Source organism: Pleurodeles waltl, chromosome 7, assembly GCF_031143425.1.
Source record: "Pleurodeles waltl isolate 20211129_DDA chromosome 7, aPleWal1.hap1.20221129, whole genome shotgun sequence".
NCBI lineage: Eukaryota > Metazoa > Chordata > Amphibia > Caudata > Salamandridae > Pleurodeles > Pleurodeles waltl.
Window position 1 is genome coordinate 1,080,903,008 of NC_090446.1, and position 17,184 is coordinate 1,080,920,191.

Consider the following 17,184-nt stretch of genomic DNA (forward strand, 5'->3'; position numbering starts at 1 on the left):
GTGGTCGCATTGGGCCCCACACAAATGATCTGATGAGTGCATCTATGCTTCGTAGCGTGGAAAGGGACACCTGTAGGTGGAGGAGTCCCAGGATATAGGTGAAGCAGGGTACCGTAACCATCCTGACCGCCTGTACTCGTCCCCACATGGAAAGGCCCAATTGGGTCCATTTTGCAAAATCAAGTTTCGGCCATGCAATGAGGGGGTCGATATTGTCCGCCACCATGTGCACCAGGCCCAGGTTGACTAGTACTCCCAGGTATTTAAGGCGTTTGGGCGTCCAGCGGAATGGATAACCTAGAAGTGCTGCTTTTGTGGTTACTCGCGAGAGGGGAAGCGCCTCACTCTTATCCCAATTAATGCGATTACCAGAGAGGGCTGCAAATCCCTCTATGACCTCCAGCAGAGCTGGTATGGAGTGTTCTAGGTCCATGAGAGTTAATATGACGTCATCGGCAAATAGGTAGATTTTGGAAATACCTTTGGGTAATGAAAGGCCGGTTATAAGGGGGGAGGATCGAATAGCTGCGGCCAGGGGCTCCATCACCAGCAGGAACAAGAGGGGCAAGAGGGGGCAGCCCTGTTGTGTACCTCTACGGATAGGGAAGGAGTCCGAGAGGAAGCCTCCACAATTTTCTCTAGCCGCGGGCTGGCCATAAAGCAGCCGCACCATTGAAATTAATTTGCCTCCCAGACCAAATCTCTCCAGGGCCGCAAACAGGTACGGCCATTCTATGCGATCAAATGCTTTTTCGGCGTCTAGGGACAGGGCCAGCGCTGTCTCGGGTGAGTCCCTAGCGGTCCATAGGTTATGGCATAAGGTGCGCAGATGGTTCCTAGAGGTGCGGCCCGGTACAAACCCCACCTGTGTATGGTGAATTAAGGACGGTATAACTTTCCATAGTCTATTTGCCAGGACACTTGCTAGGATTTTGATATCTCCATTTAGGAGGGAAATAGGTTGATAACTGCCACACAGCAGGGGGTCTCTCCCAGGCTTTGGTATGATGGCTATCGTAGCATTATTGGATATGGCACCCAGTGTCTGTGTTGAACAGGCTTCATTTAGGGCCTCGTGCAGGATATCAATCGCCTCTTTCCCTACCCATTTGTAAAATTATGCCGGAAATCCATCCTCCCTGGGCGATTTGTGGAAGGAGAAGGTCGGAGATGACTTTATCTATTTCCGGTCTGCTTATTTCCCCTTCTAAGAGACTGCGTCCCTCATCTGACAGGGAGGGTAGGTCAAGGCCTTCTAAGAAGGCTACAGTCTGCGCTGGACTGGATGTTTTTTCTGGTGTGTAAAGGCGCCTATAGAACAACGCGAATTCGTTTGCGATAGTTGCAGGTGTGTTAGTATTTCCCCGTAGGAAGAACGAATAGCCGGGATGGCCAGAGCGGCTGTTCTTTGGCGAAGTTGGGCTGCCAGCAAACGTCCAGCCTTCTCGCCTTTTTCGTAGTGTCTACCTTGTAACCTCTGTAGGGCGTATTCAGCCTGGGTAGTATATAGCTCATTAAGGGCCATTTGGGCGCACTCTAAGTTTTGGCGTCCTGAAAGGGAAGGGTGTGCAGTGTATTGCCTAGTAAGTCGGCGAATGTCGAGATGCAGTGCCGCCTGTTGTTCTTTTCTATCTTTGTTCGCCAGCGGGGCATCCCGCATGAGCTGTCCCCGTATCGAAGCCTTGGCTGCGGCCCACATGATTCGACTAGAGTCAACAGCGCCTAGATTATCTTGGGCGAAGTGGCTGCATGGTCCTGCAATTGTAGCTTACCTTGGGAGGATCGGTAGCAATGGACTGCAAATCTCCAGGGTTTGCGGCCCGGAGATACTAGGCCCAACTGGATGGCTACACTGATTGGAGAATGGTCTGAGAGGCCTCCTTTCAGTATGCTGTCATCGAGGGTACGGGCTACAAGGTTGTGGGATAGAAGAAAATAATCAAGTCGGGATTGAATGCCGTGTACCGGTGAAAGAAAAGTAAATTCTCTTTCTGCTGGGTGGGTCAGCCTCCAGTGGTCCACTAGGCCGTTGTCCGAAAGTATGTCGGTCTGTAGGGCTCTGTCTGCATTGTTACTTATGTCCAGGGGTCCCATTCTATCTAGTACCGCATCTCTGGCTATGTTCCAATCACCTCCTATTGCATAGCCGTATGCCCCTATCTCAGTCAGGAGTCGATTGAGTTGTAGAAAAAAGAGGCGTTTGGGGCCCGTTGGCGCATAGACGGAGCCCACACACAGTGTAGAGTCTCCTATCTTCAGTTTGGCAAATACGTAGCGGCCCTCAGGATCGATCCATGATTTGATGACCGTATTTGCGCAGTAAGATCGCCACCCCGCATTTTCTCGGAGTGTTCTCTGTGCTGGGTGAAGGTGGGTTACAGCTAAACAGGACGGTACTAACCCAGTCACGTCGTAGTTTATCGGATTCTAGTCTATCCAGGTGCGTCTCTTGTAGTAGGGCAATGTCGGCCTGTTTGGAGTTAAGATAGGATAGAACTTTTTTTTGCTTAATGAAATGGGTGAGGCCATTTACATTCTATGATATGATCCGTAGGGGTACTGCCGGTGCCTTGTTCATGTTGGACATCCCCGCTTCTTATGGACACCCACCCCGGGGTGTGGGCATTAAGAGTAGGGCAGGAGAGTGACGGAAGGGGTTAGGAAGCGAAAGAGGAGGAGTAGGGACTTGGCTCGGACTCTAGAGGTGGGAAACGGGGGTGAGGGAAGGAGAAGACAATAAGTATGTAGAATAATGAAGAGGAAGAGGAAAAGAAAAGAATCAGCAGAGAAAGGGAACAAGTAAGCAAGACTGGAGGAGAGAAGAAAGATTAGAAGAGAAAGAAGGAGATCGGGACTAAAGCCTCAGCATTCGTGAACTTTAACCTGCAGGTCTAAAACCTAGGCCAATTAAGCAACGACGCCCGGCCAGCGGGCCCCGCGCCGAGGGAGGTGGCACATGCGCGGCACCCAGGTCCCCCCTATGCAGACACTTCCATCTGCGCGTGGATCTGGGCTACACAGGAGGGAGGTGAGAGGCCCGAGGGGAGGGGTTGAAGAGGGCATGTACTGCTCCTATGATGGCTTAGATCTAGAGATGGGATGGTGCTGTGTCTTTAGAAGGGGAGGGAGGGGGGAAAGAGGGGACGAGGGAAGGGGGCGGGAAGCAGGAGAAAGCGCAGCGTGGACCTGCAGGGTTTCTTGGGGAGATAGGGTCAGTACCTTGGTCGTATCTAGGGGGATTTCGTCTTAAGGACCATGAACCATAATTCTATCTAAGGTGCTACGATGCTCCTATACGCTAGGCAATTGTATCTATAATCTACTTTACTCTACTCTACCGCCCACAGTGGGACCTCCACAGCTCTCATTGGAAAACAAACCCAACCAGGACGAATTATCAGTAAATAGAAACAGTATAACAGTTCTAACAGTCCCTAGGGGGTGTGCGAAATCGTTTTTTGAGATGAAACAGATGAAATCGGGGTGGTGTTACTAAAAAAGAAGGGGTGGGGGAGATTCTGAATCTCCAAGGGAGAAGAGAGCAAGGAAGGATATATGGCAACATGTGAGAATAAGCAATGACAATCAAGAACAATCAAAAACAATCGAGGCCAGTCAGAGACAATGGCTCTCAGTGTTATAATGTCTTTGGGGTGCACAAAAACAAGTACTCATCTCTCGATCTGGTCTTCTCCGCCATAGGAGCCCTTTGGCGCATCCGAAACAGTCCATGTTTTACAATAGCGAAGGCCCCGAAGGGCGCTGTGCCCATTTGGCCTCAGGTGGAGGGCACTGTAGGTTTCAAAGGAGATCGGGATTTGTCTCTATCCGACAGCTGTGTGTACAACACCACCACCTGGAGTACTTGGCCGCTGTCGTCATAGCTTTTTGTTAGTCTCTCTAGGTCTCTTCCCCTGGTTTGGGGATCCATGGTTGTTCTTCCGTCAGAATCAAGTACAGTTTCTGGATGGGCGGCTCCCGAGGGTAGGCCCTGTGTGTCCTGGGAGGTCTGGACTGTTGTTTCCATGGATTGTTTCTGGTCATGGAGTCCCTCTGGGAATGTTCTCAGGTCCTCCGAGTCGTAGAAGGTCCGTGATTCCCAGTTCTTGGTGATCCACATCCTGGCTGGCTCGAATAGGCTGAATTTCACAACTAAGTGGCGAGGGCGAGGGCGAAGGGAAATTAAAGCTCTCCTTCGTTCTGCAGTCTCTTTGGAGAAGTCAGCCGAAAGTCAGATTTCCAGGGTGCCCAACCGAAATGGACCTTGCATTCGGGCTGCTTGTAGCAGTTGGCGAGTCTGCCCATGGCGCAGCATGCAGGCTATGATTGGGCGAGGGCGGCCCTTTCCGTCTTGTCTCTTGGGACCAAGTCTGTGCACCCTTTGAAATTCCATACTAATATTGCTTCTGTCCTCCAGGTCTGTTAGTTTACTGCGAAGGTGCAGGAGTTCCTGGTCTCTGTCGGTCCATTAAGCAACTTGGGTTTCCACTGTCGTCACTCGGTGGTCCAGCCCGGAGATTTGCGACTGGAAGCCCGCTATCTCCAGGCACATAGATCTTGTCTCTGCCGTTAGCGCCACCATGGCGTTGTCCATACCCTCCAATTAGCGACCCACCGCCGATATCTCCTGTAATATGCGGTCCATTGACACACCTTGCGTGTCATCTGTCATGTTGTTACGAGGGGGCTAGGGGCTCCTCTGTGGGGGGGTGTTTCTGTTGACGCAGGGCTTTGGAGAAGACTAGTTGGTGGGCTGGTTTACCCGATGTTTTGCCCGTCATCTTGCCCCTGGGCCTTGCAGGTTCCCCGGTGCAGGTAGAGGTCCAGAGGATACCTGTCCTTGTCACAGCAGATGCAGAGAGTGTCGAAAATGAAGAAGGAGGGGGGAGGTAGGAAGGGAGGAAGCACCAGGTGATCCGCAATTTCAGATGGGTACTTTTGGGTCTTGCAAGATGACCTCAGAGAGCAGACATCCAGATGTCTGGGCAGAGTGCAAGTTCAGATATGGGTGCAATCTCAGGCAATCTCTCACTGTTCAAGGAGAGAGGTCAGTATGGAGGTGAGGCCCCCTGCCGCTAACTGACCCCTGCGTTGGCGAAGAAGACCGCGAAGAAGGAGAAGGAGTAGGAGTGAGGATGAGGTGCGCCTCCCAGATTGGGCCTCCTGGCTGCTGGAGGGCACGACTGTTGTTGCTGTCCCCGTTCTTCTTTCTTCCCCTCTTCCCCTCTTTCTTTCTTTCTGTCTTTCCCCCTTTTTCTTTGTTTTTTTTCTGTTCTTCTTTTCTGCGACTTAGTTCTTCTTTATTCTTTATTCTTCTTTGTTCTTTATTCGTTTTTGTTTCTCGTTCTTTCGTTTTTTTTTGTTTTTTTTTCCATAGGTTCGTTTCCCCCCAGCGGGCCTCCATTGTGGCGTAGGATGGAGGTGGAGGGGTAAGTGTTGCGAGGGCTGCGAATGTAGGGCTCTCCCGGTCCCCAGCTGAGTTGGATAGATTGCTGGGGCAGGCGGGGGAGTTCTCAGGCATCCGCCGCCCCCGAGATCCACGAAGGAGGGAGACGCGCCTCCAGGGCCGGGCCTCCCTTCTATTCCAGACCGTGGCTTCCCACGCCGCGGGCCTCTGGCTTGTCCTCCGCTTCCCCCAGGCTCGGGGGAGAGCGGTCGCCTCCTGCTCGGGTCTGCGAGGGTGGGCGGGTGGATTCCCGGTCGTCCGCCGTCTCTAGTGTCCAAAATAAAGGGAGGTGTGCCTCCTACCCCGAGCCACTCTCCGGGAGGCGCGTCTCCTGTGTTGGGCCACTCTTCTACTTGAGATCACGGCTTTCCATCCCGCCGCAGGCCTCGGTCTCGTCCTCCGCTCTCCTCCCGGTCTCTCAGGGGAGAGCGCACATCTCCTGCTCGAGTTGGCGGCTCCCATGTTCCTCCGACCCTCCATGCGCACTCCAGCAATGGTTGGGGTGTCTTTGGTGTGCCCCCGGCACCGCCGCCTTACAGAGCTCAGCTCCTAGGCGGCCATCATAGATCGTGGCCAGACCACGCCCCCAAGTGACACAAAATTTAAGGGAGACCATGGAGCTTGATCTGCTAGCTTACCCACAATCACTGCAACTGAGCTTAGTGTTTTGTGCAGAAAGAGGGGATTACCTGCTGCTAACAACATTAGGAGGGCTGTGATGATCAAGTGTCATGAAGCCTGGGTAGTGCAGATGGAGGCAGAGAAAGCTTCAGAGGTAGGAAGGGAGAGGGAAGATGTCCTCTCCCACCTCCAGGAGGAGGATGATGATTGCCTCACTGTAATCTCAGCAGCTAGGGCCCCATCCAGAGCTAGTGGGAGGGGAGGGTCTGTGGCATCAGACAAATAAGAAGCAGAACTGGACCTCAGGGAAGGGGAACCTTTGGAGGCAGAGAAGTTGGCCCAAGATAAGGAGAAATGAGCAAGGATTGAACAGAGAGATGGTGGCAGCGAAAGGAAAGTTGAAGTGTCCATGGGTGGTTTTTTTTGTCCCAGTCTACCCAAGGGGGTGGTTCCCACTTATGTAGAGGGGGATGATATAGACAAATGGCCAGAGGCTATAGAAAGGGCCCTCCAGATGAGGAGAGTTAAGCCTCAATACTGGAGTTCACTTCTATGGGAGTTGGTCCCCAACTCTGGGAGGGATAGGATCTGACCTTAAGTGGGGAAGAGGCAGATTCATACCCTAGTATGAAGAGGTGCTTAACTAAAAAGTTTGTTCTGACCCCAGAGCAGTATAGGATGAAGTTCAGGGACACCCAGAAGGTCAATACCCAGTCTTGGGTTGACTTTGTAGACACCTCACTTAAGGCACTAGAGGGTTGGATACATGGTAACAAAGTAAATACTTATGAGGGGTTATACATTTTTATCATGGGAGAGCACATCTTGACCAATTCTATCCAAGAGGGGCTCAGCCAGCATCTAGTGGACTCTAGGCTGACCAACCCCAGAGAGCTTGGGGTGTTCCGACAGAGCATTTGAGAGGGCTAGAGCTATTATCCTATTGAACTATACTGTAGATGAAACTGGGAGATAGTAGCTCCCTCTCAAGAAAAATCATTGCTACAGAAGGCTTAAAAAAGGGTAGGTTTTGGCCCCTCTGCCTTTTAGTCTATTTATCTCTGATCTCACGGGGGAGCTAAACAAAGTTAACTTGCATTCCTCAAAACTTGTGAACAGACCCCCTATCTAATCTACTCTATGCAGATGACCTAGTGGTGCTGAGTCGCATTAGAGTGGGTTTGCAGAGACTGACATGCACCCTTTTTCAATATACAAAGATAAGTAACCTGGAGGTGATCTTAGAAAAGACCACATTTATCATCTTTAGGAGATGACAGAATAACCCAGACATGTGGCAGATAGGTCTTGTTAATGTTGAACAAGTATTGGAATATTAACTCCCTGGGGTTTGGCTATGTGCAAAGGGGTCCTTTCAGGTCAAAAAGGGGTCTATTAAAAATAAAGCACATGCACTTCAGGCCACATTCTTAACCTTAGGTCATTAGCTGTAGGTTCCCAGCATGGATCCAATTTTGCATTTCTTGCAGGGGAAGGTACTACCTGTCTTTTCTTATGGAAGTAAAATTATGCCGAGAAACAAGGCCAAACTCTTGGATGCATTGACAGAAAAATCTATAGAAGTGTCTTCCGTTTGTCAAAATCACGTTCACCTTCCCAGGCCCATCTGGAGTTTTGTCTCCTCCAGCAATCCATGGTCATGCAATGTGCATTATTCATGTTGTGGCACCCCCTGACATGCTTAACAACATGAAATGGAATGAGTTAAAGACTACTGGAGGCAAAGTTACTCATGCTCAACATATTGCTAGCATGTCTGGATGATCTGTGTGTCCCGTAAATATAAAGGGACAGATTTACAAGAAACTGACACATCAGCATGTTAACGCTGAATTTATAAATGATTATTCATGTATTCTGAGAGTTGAATTTGCGTAGAAAATAAATTAACATGGAAAGAAAAAAACAATGCACGCATTTGAAGGTGGGCCCATCTGAGTGGCCGCCAATATTCATAAAGTGTACTTATTAATGGCTTATTAATGTGAAATGTTGAGCTTATGTTTGATTAATGTAGTAATATGTCATATTAAGGGTTATGCATTATGTTTTAGCCTTAAGTTAGCGAGGTCTTAGGCCTAGTTGCTCGGCCCACATGTCAAGCTGCATTTATTATTCGACTTACAAAATGGCTGCTTAGAGAATTACATTGTGATTTTCCTCTGTGCTGAGCAAGTGCTCGTAGCTGCAAGCAGTTCTCATGAGAACTGCTTGCTAGAAGATGATGTACTAGCTAGGATACAATGTTTAATGTAGTATGTGTAAGACTGACCTTCCCAGGAGAAGACAATGGATGCACTGAATGGAGTATAAGCTGCAACAATATTGACACCTGACAAGCCAAACGTTGGGAACAGGAGAAGAGGAACCAATCATCGACATGTGAACTGTGCACTGGTGAGACTTGTAGATTTGGGGTTTTATTTTCATTGAACTAAATGCAAACATGCCATTCTTTGACCAATAAGGAAGTAGGAAGTAGTTTTAGTAAATCTAACTTGGCCGGACTGCACCGAGAGGAGATAGGCCATTATATTCTTGACCGTCCTGAGAAGAGGCATGCTTAACTTCATAACATGAAGAGACTTTGCTTTTTCTGAACTTTAATGCTGAATACTGATGCCTTGCTGACCTAGCTGATATCCTATTGACGAAGACTGTCACAGCTTGCTGAACCATATTGAGGACAGGTATGAAGAATATGTTACTGACTGCTATGTCTATTTGCTTATGTTTCTAGGTTCCAACCGCTACTTTTGATAGAGCTATAGTTAGATATTTTCCAAATTTCTGTTGACTAAATTGCTTTGCACGAAGTCCAAACATGCTATTCTAATCTGATGTTAGTTAGGGTTCTCACTGATGATGTTCGCTCCATGTAATAACAGTTGATGTCATTTCTTTGCTGAATCGAAATGTATGTTATTTCATTTGCACAGTTATTCTTGCTATTAATTTGTACTGTAACCTTAGAATGCGGAGTGGCTCAAGCTTTGATTAGATTTTGATTCTTTTGGCGCTTTGGGCAGCCAGTGTTGTTTCTGTATGTTTATCATTTGATATTATATTGAGACTAAGTTATGTGACATTAGCATTGTTAATATAGGGAAACAAACATTCTAACTTTTAGGTGTGGTTATTTATGGCAGCAAGGTCGTAATGTGTGGAAAGTACTGACTCCTATTGATTGTTGATGTTATTGATTGATATTGCTATTGATTTGTATTGGTATGGGGTTACATGGTGGGAGCTACTTGAAGCGCAGTTAAAAGGTCCATGGGCCTATTCACGTCTCCCTTGTAAGTTTACTTATTAAGGTCTGATGCGGTAACAAGCACTGATGTGTCAGTATTCTTGTGTCGCCCATGCCCCACCTAACGACACCATGGGTGCACCGTATTTACAATACGGCGCACCATGGCAGACAATAGCATCAACATTTTTGATGCTATTGTGGCGCTTTGCTACACTAGCATTAAAATTTTTATGCTAGTGCAGCAAAGTGCAGGGAAGCCCTTAGGTTTCTGAGGGTGTTTCATTTTAACGCCTGCTTTGAGCAGACATTTAAAATGATGCCAAAAATAGCACAGTGAAATCTTGGCAGGCATAATGTGGCACAAGGGGGACAGAGTAGCACAATGCATGCATTGCGCCACTTTGTAAAACTGGCGCAGCAAAATTTGCATCCTTGCGCCACATTAGGGTAAAAACAAAATGACACTAATGTGGCACAAGGAATGTCTATAGGCTTGTAAATATGCCCCAAAGCCTGGGAGTAAGTCAAAGTGAGTTTAAAAAAGTGGCGAATACCAATGCCCAGTCTCTAGGTAGTCTTGCTGACAGGGAAGCCCTGTCTCAGGTTTCCCATGCTTGGATTGTTTTGTCATCATACAGTACCCTGGGGAAGCAAGCCTACCTGGGAGCAAACATACCAATGCAGCGCCGCATTTGTGTCATTTTTTGACGCAAAAGCGGCAGAAACTTGCAAAATACAATTGTATTTTTTAAGTTTGTGCCATTTTTGCCTAAAAAAGTGGCACAAATGCGGCGCTAAAAAAGTATAAATATGGGCCCCAAATGTACATAAACAAAACTGACTTGGAATTCTGATTTAGGGCCGATTCGAGGCCCTGACAACACTGAACCTTTTACCAAAGGGGCAAACCCAACCACCTGAGGCGAAATGCAGACCTCCTAGCAAAGAGCGAGAATCCATCTTACATTTCATGTGTTTGTTTCCTGTATTCCTGTATTAATTGAACCCCGCAAACAGCTGCGTCTTCAACAGAGAAATCTCCTGAATGGGTGAACTTGAGGACCGGCAGCCAATACAGCTCTGAACGCGTCAATATTTTCACATATTCTGAAGCAACATGAGAAGGAATGGTGCAAACGGTTCTATCGCTGTTTACCACCAATGGTATCTCAAGATGGTTTTGAATGTTAAATGTTAATGCACATATTGAGTGATTTATGTGTTAATATGCGGGTGACGTCTTGTGGACTTTACCCTATGCTTAATTATATCCTTTAGTACTGGTGTCTTATGCACAGGCGATCTGGCACTTCATAGACAAAATTGTGCACAGGTCATGTGACTGAGTCAAAAAATGTTGACCTTTTAATTGGGTGGATATATATTTTGTGATCCTAACTGCTTCATTAGATGTTTTTATATATTTTGGTTTCCCTTCGTCATGTTTGCACATTTAGGGGCATATTTATACTCTGTTTGCGCCGAAGTTGCGTAAAATATATTGATGCAAATTCGGCGCAAACCTAACACCATATTTATACTTTGACGCCCGACCCTGCGAACATCAAAAATTCCGCAGTGTGCGTCATTTTCTGGATGCGTGAAACCGCCTTGCATTAATGACATGCAAGGTAGGCATTCCCGTCCAAAAAATGACTTTAAGGCATGTGCGCCTTACTTATACTCCTGCGTCATTTTGACGCACAGGAGGTGGCAGGCCTTAAAAAATGGTACCTAGCCTGATTTGCGCCATTTTTTAATGCCTGGGTAAGGGCAGGTGTTAAGGGACCTGTGGGCTCATTTCCATGGTCTCTGACCATGGAAGCAGTCCACAGGTGCCCTTCCCTTCCCCCAGGGACACCCCCTGCCACCCTCGCCCACCCCTGGAGGACACCCATGGATGGGGGGACCCATCCCAGGTAAGTGGAGGTAAGTATATATATATTTTTTTAAGTGGCATCGGGGGGCTTAACTTGGGCCCCCTACATGCCACTGTGGCCAATGACCATGCCCATGGGACAGAAGTCCCCTGGGCATGGCCATTGGGCAGGGGGGCATTATTCCTGTCTTTCCTAAGACAGGAGTAATTTCAATGGGGGTTGTGCGTCCAAAAATGGCGCAAGTCCGGTTAGAGCCATGATTTTTTTACTCTAACCTGACTTGCACCATTTTTTGACGCACAACCCCCATTCTTCTCTACGTCTGCGTTGCCCGGTTAGAGTCATTGTTTTTTACTCTAACCAGGCCGCAGTGCCAGCTAATGTCAATCCATAAATAAAGCACCCACCTGGCACGTTGGAATGGCGTTAGCAGGCGGTAAATTTGGGCCTTAATTGTTTGCACTGGCACACTGGTACCTTATGAGATTAATACACTTGACAAAGTCCGAGCCCTAGATAAAAACTCTTTTTACACATCTATATTGCACTGGTCGTGTCACTGAGCCAAAATGACAAACCTTTAACTGGTCATATCTATACTCTGTGATCCTAATTGCCTTCATTATGCACATTGATATATTTTGATTTCTCTTTATGATATTTGCAGATCTAATTGTTTATACTGGCACTGTATGGGTTTAACCCATCTGACCAAGTGAGAGTTCTACATGGAATCTGTTTTTAATATTCTACATTGTTCATTTGTGCTCGCTTTTATCTTGTGTCTGTTTGTCTATTCTGAGCATATCTCCTGTTGTTTATTTGACATTTGCTCGATTGCAAATGTTTTTATTAGTCACACAAAGTACTTTAACACTCAAATTGTCCTGTTTAGGCTTCAAACCAGCGTGCATTGACATTCAATCACATTTGCAGGAGGAAAGTGCACTTTTATTGTATGTGAACAAGCATTCTCCACATCCATGTGTTTCTTTGCATGCGTTTCCAGTTTAGAAAAGCAGTAATAATTACTAAAATAGAAGCCTGGGTGCTGGTGATGTTTATTTGCAAAACAATTTTATTAGTGTGCCTTCCTGAACGAAGCCATGTCCAGGTTACTACTGTATTTGTAATTTTCAAAATCTTTTTCTTAGGCTTGAACGAAAGAGCCTTTCATTCATTGAACATGTTAATGTTTGTTAAGTTACATAAATGCACTGCTATTTTCTTTATTTTCTATGCAAACCTCAAAGTAGGTGTTTACTAGTTTTTTTAATGCATTTTGTGTATTTGAAAAGTGATTGATTTACATGGTGTATCTTTGTTAATAGAGCCCTATCATGTCATGTCAGACAATACGGAGTTTGTGGATTGTCTGTCTAAAACCTTATTAAGATGATGTTTTCAAGAGAAGTGCCAAACTTTTCTTGCTTTCCTAATTCTATGCCAGCCTGTCTATTGATTTATACTTAAACAGAATTTCAGTTAAATGTTCACACAACGCAGTGCAGCGAGCAAAGTTGCTGCGCAGTATTGCATGCATGGGAGAGACCTGAAGAGTGATATATATGCTAAATGATGGTGGTCCTCAGAGCTCTCACTCCTCTGGCGCTCTGAAGTTGCCTAGCACCAATGCAGGCACACCTTGGACCATGGTGCAAGATTTTCTGCATTACTGGTAGGATTGTTTTTGTACAGAATGGGATACCATCCTGCACAAATCAATACCTAAAGGCATATTCCTCTTTTTATGTGTAATGCAGAATGCATCACACAGAGAAAGAGAAAGTAACAAGGAGAAATAAAGATATTGGTATTTTTCCTCATTACACCTCTGTATGGATGGCGCACCAGGTTGACTGATTTCAGCAAATCTGGAATTGTGCCAAATTTCATTGGTGGAATGGCAGAATGGCAGAAATGTCCATGCTCCACCCATAGAAAGACTATAACTAAGAAATATAACACAACGCAGCACAAGCTTCAGCTTTGCGAGATAATTGAAAATGGTGATACAGCAAAGGACCCAACAAATGACTAATTCCAGCACAAAAATACATTTGTGTGGAGATTGCAGCACAGAAAACTCTCAACGTAACTAACACAGGTAAATAAAGGAATATTTCATGGCAACTTTGTTGGATTGAGGAATGAAGGATAACATACTTTCAAAAAATCTGGTTTTGAGCATGTGCCTGTGAGCCCTCTGGGGTAAAGCCAGGAGAATGGGCCAGGTGAATAGTCAACTGAGCCCATACTCAAGATCTCTGTCTTCTGATTACTTAAAAGACATTATCAGTGAATAGAATTGCAGAATTCCCTATGGGAGTTTGCACTTTGTGACACGCCACACATTCTTGATCCGGGTTTAGATTAACTGATCGCTGTTCTTGGGTATTCTAATTCATAAATCAGTAAAGGCATGCATGAGTAGAAGAGGGTTGGTTCCTTGGAACACTCCACAGCTAATGGTGCAACTTAAAGCATAAGAGTGTAAAAAGTCTGCCCCTCACATGATTTCAAACACCAAATTAGGTGGTCAAGTAACCCATCTGAGTTTGCTTTCTGTATCATATTGATTGGATATAGACAAGTATGAATGCAACTTTTTGAGCGCATATTGGTATACATCTAGGGCCATATGTCCGAACACATTTTCCCATTGACACAGAATGGGAAAAACCCTTTGCTACATCTGGCCCCTAGTTCCATTTGGAAGGGGCGCAGACAATTATGAAGTACTGCTCGAAGAGAATGTGTAGTAAAGAATAGTCAGATCAAGCCTTCCTCCACCTTTTAGGAAGGTGAAAGAAGATTATGAGAATGTGGGAGCATGGCAAAAAGTTGTTTCTGAGCTCACTATGCCTAGTATCAACACACTGAAAAACCTAGGAGGGCAAGAGCATGTCTGAGATTACTTTTAGTCAGAAGCCTCAGGAACATAGCCTATCTGTTTGGGTCATACCGATTCATGTTCATTCACCCCTGAAGATGGGAGATACAAAATTGTTAATAACCATTTCTATGGTATTCTTGCAGACGATGTTACAGGATAATCATGAAATGTTATTTTGTGAGTACTTAGATCAGACTGGACCTTTGAAGCAAGTAGCTGGGTTATTACATAAAAATATGTTTCTTGCACCTTTTATTAATCAAATTCAAAATGGTAGGAAATACAGATGTACCGAATATGCTCTCAACATCTCTCACTGGATTGCTTAAGGTGGTTCACATGGTTTACATGTTCTGGATAGGCTTCATTGTTATTTTCAAAACTCTCTTTAAAAACTTTAGATGTGGAAATGTGAGAAGGTAAACTGTCTACTGCTTTATGAGGGCAATGTTAGCATGATATCAAAGACAGTGATTGTGTTTGGGTGTTGATTGAACAAATGTCTCCAATACATGAAGAACATTTGCACGAAAAAAATGTGGCCATTCTAAGATCATATATACAAAAAACATGAAAGTCAAGTGAATTAAAGTGAATTTGAGATCTCCTAAAATTATTTTCCCAATTTGGGAGTTTATGGGAATTTGTGAAATCTCTCCCACAAAAGAAATTGATTCTTGCTTCAGACTCCTGATCAGCCCCAGTCAGGCCATACCTTTTTAGCTCATTAGGAGCTTGTTGCATATCATCTGGAGGACAAAATAAATGTGCTTTCTATCGCTGTGGGTCTCCTTTTTCGTCAAATTGCTTTGCTGAGCTAACCACATTAATTCTGACAGATATTCTTGTGATAGACAAACTTATGTTATTCTGTGGTTGCATTATGTTCAGGTTACACTAGAGAAAATTGGGTGTGAAGAGTTTTTTACAAAACCCAATAAGATATTTCTGCTCTAAGAGAAAATTACTGCATTATTCCCATACTCTAATTTCACATGAGTAGGAGATGGCGGTGCTGGGCAAATCACCTGTGAAGGCTCACATACATGCTAGGACCTGTTTGAGTTGGAACACTAATTTGATACTGTGAGAGAACATGGCTGATTGCAGAGCCCCCCCTAACATTTTGCCCCCATTTTCCACTTTTTGTGTTTTCCTGACTCTAGTGGTGCCCTGGATACTGCTAACCAGTCCCGGGGCCTGTGCTCTGTATAAAATAAGTATGCAAATTAGGCTATTTATAATTGGCTATATCAACCTACCTATAAGTCCCTAGTATATGGTAGGGCATGTAGGTTTAAGGAACCCAGCATAGATAGTGCACCCATACGTGCACTGCTGTGGTGCACAGGGTAATTTTAAAGGCAGGCCTGCATTGGTGGCTGCAAATTCGACTTTGGAATTCAAAGTACTTACAAAGTCTTAAACTACCTTATTTTTACATATGTCACCCCTAAGGTGTGCCCTATGTGCCCCTAGGGTTGGTTGTCATGTAACTATTAGCAGGGACCCTATAAAACTTGTTTTATATGCCCTGGTGAGGTACAACAACCAAACTAATGTTTCCCTTACTGTAGTGAATGGCCTCCATAGGCTAAAATGGGGACACTTTATTTTAATTAACAAAGTTCCCTTAAGTGTCAGATACCTCGAGTTTGGTATCAAATTAATTGTTATAATAAATCCCACAACTTACAATTGTTGGATTTAATATAACTAGTTTAGGTAAAGAGTTTTAAACTCTACTTAAAAAGTTGCCAACTTCAGCTCGGTGGTGCCCTTCTCTGATTGGCTAGCCTCTGGCAGCCTGGCCAGGCTGCCTTGATGAGGTGTGAAGTGGCCGGGCTGAACACAAAGGATGTACCTGGGGGAGGAGAACTACCTCTGCAGATGGGGAAGCAGGAAGGGGGGTGGGCTGTCAAACTGGTCTTCAAAGGCAAGGAAGGACATTTGGAGCAACCCAGCACATCCTGTAACCCCAGACAATTAGGTGCTCTCTTGATTAGATTAGGAGAAGCCAGGAGAGGGGTGTGTTTAGGATTTGTAGCCACACCAGTGGGTGGGCTCAGCCAGATGTAACTCCAAAAATCAGTTTCAGCCATGATGGAGTTTTGAAGAATGTTGCTCCCGGGGATTGATTTTTGCCACACTTCCCAGGAAGTTGTCATCACAGGAGGAAGTACCTGCATCTAATTGGAGAACCAGGACCCCCCCTGTTTTTCACCCACGAGCAGGGATAAATATGGCAGAGCTGCACCCACACCTCAGATCCCTATAATGAATATCATCAGGAGAAGAATCACTACCCTGCTGGACCCCTGACCTGCACCTGGACACTGCACTCTGAAGGATTGCACCAGCTGCACACTTGGGCTTCACCACAAGAAGGACTTTGCCTGGCTTCAAATGGTTCACAGAGGGACTCCCTGTTTGCTACAGGTGAACAATTGCTAACCAGAGCCCCCTGCATCAAATCATGAAGAAACTGATCCGCTAACCACTGTCCAGTGGCCAATTTGGAGTTTGAGACAGGTGCATTCAGAGAGTTGTAGTCCGCACCCTCAAGGAGCAACTCAGAGCTTCTGGAACCTGGGGGTGAGCTGTGGACTCCTAAAAGACCTTCTGGAAGAAGATCCAGAAGGTTGGAGAAGTTTGGTGAACTTTTTGGAAAAGGCTCCATATAGGGACGGACCCACCACAGCAACTCTAGCCGGCTTGCCTCAACTGCGACCCAGCTTGATTTGCAGGTTCGTCCTAATCTCTGAGAAAGTGACTACGTCCGAACGTAAAAAGTTGACCGGGACCTCCCGAACAGTTTATCTGAAGAGGGCTCCAGGGACGTCGGATCAAGATTCAGGTTTGGCCCAGTCTAAGGATTTTCACCTCGAAAAATCGTCCAAGTACGAAAGTAGAAATCTTCACTGAGGGCTCCCACGATGCATCTCTGAGGAAGGGCTCCAGGTAGGTCGGATAGGACTGGTGATTTCATCCCACTGAAGAAAATCTTTGAGAAAATGACTAAGTCCGAAGGAAAACTTTTGATCAAGGCCTCCCGCTTACTGTA